The sequence below is a fragment of the Populus euphratica genome, unplaced genomic scaffold (assembly GCF_000495115.2).
Source record: "Populus euphratica unplaced genomic scaffold, PopEup_1.0 scaffold3.1, whole genome shotgun sequence".
NCBI classification, from domain to species: Eukaryota; Viridiplantae; Streptophyta; class Magnoliopsida; order Malpighiales; family Salicaceae; genus Populus; species Populus euphratica.
This window is the reverse complement of record NW_011499847.1, coordinates 3,830,018-3,834,435: the sequence shown is the minus strand read 5'-3', so window position 1 is coordinate 3,834,435 and position 4,418 is coordinate 3,830,018. Positions and strand designations below refer to the sequence as shown.

Here is a 4,418-nt window from a genome sequence, read left to right as displayed (position 1 = left end):
AAAATTCATTAAATTCTATACCTGAAATCAATTAAGAAACTCAATTTAATATTGAAGGGTGAAATAAAAAAATAATATTAAAAACTTGCTAAGGTTAAAAAATAGCAATAAAGATAACATGGATGAAATTATAATTTTTTAAATAAATTATAAAATAAATAGTTATCAAAAAAACAATGACCAAATCTAAAACAAAAAAAATTATGGAGGATGAAATAAAAAAAAATCAATTCTATAAATTAATTTAAATTAAAAAAACAAGAATTGGATTATAATAAAAACAAAATTGAAGAGCAGATATGAAATATTGTCAGGGAAGGCACAAAAAACAATGAAGAAAGAGAAAAAAAGACAATCATTATCAAACCACTCATAATTAATTGTTTTTATAAATTAAAAGAAATTAATTTTTTATTTCTGTCAGTCACTACATGCGTCATTCAAAGACGATAAAGAGACTTATTTATTAGTGTGTTTCGCAAACACAAACTAACTTTTTGTTAATTAAATTATGAAATCACCTTTATAAGTATTGAAAAAAATAAAAAATGTGAAATCTAAAACATGCCCCCACACTGAAACATAAGATTTTTTTTGATATTGCAAGGGAATTAGACTAGTTACATTAAGCATGGTTAGTGAAAATTCATATAAAGCCCTTGGACCAAATTTATTATTATTTTTTATTTTAAGATAACCAAGTAGTTGCACCGCTGTAAAAAAAAGTAAAAAGATTGAGATACCTTCCGAACCAATCTAAAATAACAATTGAACCTAGCAAAAAGACAATTTTACCTTTGGAAAACAATCTTAAGAATCTTTTTTTAAAAGACAAAAATGCCAATTTACTATTATAATTCAATCGCAGAAGAAGGTATCACCAAAATACTCGTATAAGTCCCTCCTTCCCTAGATACAGCGCGCGCCTAAAGGAAGAAACAACGTAGAGGAAGTGATTGAACCCAGGGTGAGCGCTGTTAATGACACTGCAAGCTAAATAACACGCGAAAAGAGCAGCGAGAATTCAAAACCCAGGCCAAAGAGTAATAATATGACGATCCACAGTACAAAATTGATTTTAAATGCAGGTTAACAAAAGGTGATATATAAGTTTTAAAAAGAAGAAAAACAACAAATTAACTCGAACCAATCTCTTAAATTTAGGTTAATTTTTCAAATTCAAAATTCATTAAATTCTATACCTGAAATCAATTAAGAAACTCAATTTAATATTGAAGGGTGAAATAAAAAAATATTATTAAAAACTTGCTAAGGTTAAAAAATAGCAATAAAGATAACAGGGATGAAATTATAATTTTTTTAATAAATTATAAAATAAAATAAATAGCTATCAAAAGAATAGTGATCAAATCTAAAACAAAAAAAATTATGAAAGATGAAATCAAAAAGAAAAATTCAATTCTATAAATTAATTTAAATTAAAAAAAATAAGAACCAGATTATAATAAAAACAAAATTGAAGAGCAGATATGAAATGTTGTCAGGAAGGCACAAAAAACAATGAAGAAAGAGAAAAAAAGACAATCATTATCAAACCACTCATAATTAATTGTTTTTATAAATTAAAAAAATTAATTTTTTATTTTTGTCAGTCACTACATGTGTCATTCAAAGACGATAAAGAGACTCATTTGTTAGCGTGTTTCACAAACACAAACTAACTTTTTATTAATTAAATTATGAAATCACCTTTATAAGTATTGAAAAAAATAAAAAATGTGAAATCTAAAACATGCCCCCACACTGAAACATAAGATTTTTTTTGATATTGCAAGGGAATTAGACTAGTTACATTAAGCATGGTTAGTGAAAATTCATATAAAGCCCTTGGACCAAATTTATTATTATTTTTTATTTTAAGATAACCAAGTAGTTGCACCGCTGTAAAAAAAAGTAAAAAGATTGAGATACCTTCCGAACCAATCTAAAATAACAATTGAACCTAGCAAAAAGACAATTTTATCTCTGGAAAACAATCTTAGGAATCTTTTTTTAAAAGACAAAAATGCAAATTTACTATTATAATTCAATCGCAGAAGAAGGCATCACCAAAATACTCGTATAAGTCCCTCCTTCCCTAGATACAGCGCGCGCCTACAGGAAGAAACAACATAGAGGAAGTGATTGAACGAACCCAGGGTGATTTTAAATGCAGGTTAACAAAAGGTGGTGGTCCAGTTTTATCAGCCCATTAGACCATATGAGCCTACGTGACAGCAGCCTGTTATCCTTCCACTGCCAGGAGCGGGAGGTTGTCGCTGCTCTGTGAAACCAGCCTCACGCATTGCCCCCGCAGCTTGAGACTTGGTGACTAAACAAGTTGTCTTTTTCTTTGTTGTTCTTGTTTTATTTTCCATAGACATGGACACTTCTTTTCTCAGATTGCAGATCGCTTTGTCATTTGAATGGATATGTGTATACATGGCAGGATACATCCAGATCTTGTTCAAATTTACACCCCGAGTAAGAGAAGTTGAGATGCTTGAAAAAAATTTCAATGAATTCATTAAAAACCAGGAAAGTAAAAGGTAAGACAGAACTCGGCAGCAATTAGTGTAATGCAAATCAAGATGAATGCTTCCCGTTTGGTAAACAAGTTAATTAGCATGTCATTTTATTAAATAAGGAATAAATTCCAGTTCTCTAGATGCGAAGGTGTCCGTGGAGCTCAGGCACATGATTGGCTGGCTGTTGTGTTTGCAAATGCTAGCATCTTGTATCGTTGAATTAAGCAGCCAAAGACATAAATTCCAAACCAGATCTTTATGTTGTTTTCCTTGCACTTCTGAGTAACTCATTAGTTTCTAAGAGCTTATTGGTGGCGTTTAATATTGTGGCTGTTAAGCCACCAGAATAGCAGTGCTTTAGTACTACCTGTGTGAGCAAGCTCCAAGTAGTGGTACTATGACTACTAATACGGTGGCTTTCATGCAGACCAAATGATAACTTTCAGTGTTGTTAGGTTAGGTTGCTAGATATTAAGGGTTGATTGACAATTGGACGGATGCTTTTCAGACACAACAGCAGCCAGTTCTACAATATCCAGTCAAGAACAGGCAAGCATAAGAGGAAATACATGGCCCTAGCAGGCCCGAGCGACTACATCCTTAATTTTTTTTTGTTTGCAACTGTCCCAAGAAAAAACCAACAACTCTTAACAAATATCCACACTTCACTAGTAACTATCTACCATCATCATGTCATCGCTTTCAGTTCGTTTTCTTACACCACCATTGTCACACGCAGCTCCAAGCTCCTCTGCAAGACCAAGACTCTTCGCTGGACCCCCCACAGTGGCTCAGCCAGTGGATGAAGGGAGGTTGGAACCAAGAGTGGATGAGAGGGATGGATACTATGTGTTGAAAGAGAAGTTTTGACAAGGGATTAATCCTCAAGAGAAAGTGAAGATAAAGACATAGCCAATGAAGCTTTTCATGGAAAATGGGATTGAGGAGCTAGCTAAGTTGTCGATGGAAGAGATTGACAAAGAGAAGAGCAGTAGAGATGATATTGATGTTAGATTCAAGTGGCTTGGTCTCCTTCACAGAAGGAAGCATCGACGTAAGCATTAACTTGTCAAGTTTTAGTAGATTCTTTGAAAGTATATTTCATTTAACTGTCCATAATCCATTTTGCATCTAAATGCTTTGAAGATTACTAGATCAGTTCCTTGCTGTAAATTGTTTTTAATGATCAGATGGTAGATTTATGATCAGATTGAAGTTACCAGATGGGGTAACAACAAGTGCACAAATAACAAGATACCTGGCGAGTGTGATAAGGAAATATGGGAAAGATGGTTGGGCAGATGTGACAACTAGACAAAACTAGCAAATCCGTGGTGTGTGTTGCCTGATGTGCCAGAAATACTAAAGAGTCTTGCAGAAGTTGGCTTGACAGGTCTGCAGAGTGGCATGGACAACGTTAGAAACCCTGTGGGGAATCCTCTTGCTAGGATTGATCCAGATGAGATGGTTGATACCGGGCCTTTATACCAACTTGCTGTCTCAATTTATCACTTCCAATTCTCGTGGCAATCCTGCTTTCACTAACTTGGAATTTTCCTCACTTCTATATTAATGTGATAAATGCGGAGTTATTTTCAGTGACCTTTGTTAGGATGCTGGCATTCAAACCCGACAAGATAAAAGATAAGAGACCGGATAAAATGAGAAATGGAACACACAAGAATTTACGTGGGTCACCCAATTGGGCTACGTCCACAGACAAGTATAGAAAGATTTTACTAAGTAATGTGGGAATTACAACCTCTCTCTAATAATAGGAGAACAACTAAGAATCTCTCTATTATTAGGAGAAAACACCTCACTTACTCTATCACAAATACCTCACAATTTTGTGGGATTACTCTCTCTTCACTCTCTTCTTCTTCTCTC

General features: G+C 33.5%; 1 long non-coding RNA gene and 1 pseudogene across 1 annotated transcript in view; both read left to right on the top strand.

Annotated features, from left to right (window-relative positions):
• Window positions 1-2,311, top strand: part of LOC105108077 (uncharacterized) — a 15,257-nt gene extending 12,946 nt beyond the window's left edge. The window contains exon 3 of the long non-coding RNA XR_838988.1: window positions 2,188-2,311. This is a non-coding gene — a long non-coding RNA (uncharacterized LOC105108077). The remainder of the gene's footprint in view (window positions 1-2,187) is intronic.
• Window positions 2,312-3,197: 886 nt separating this feature from the next.
• Window positions 3,198-4,418, top strand: part of LOC105111259 (ferredoxin--nitrite reductase, chloroplastic-like) — an 11,133-nt pseudogene continuing 9,912 nt past the window's right edge.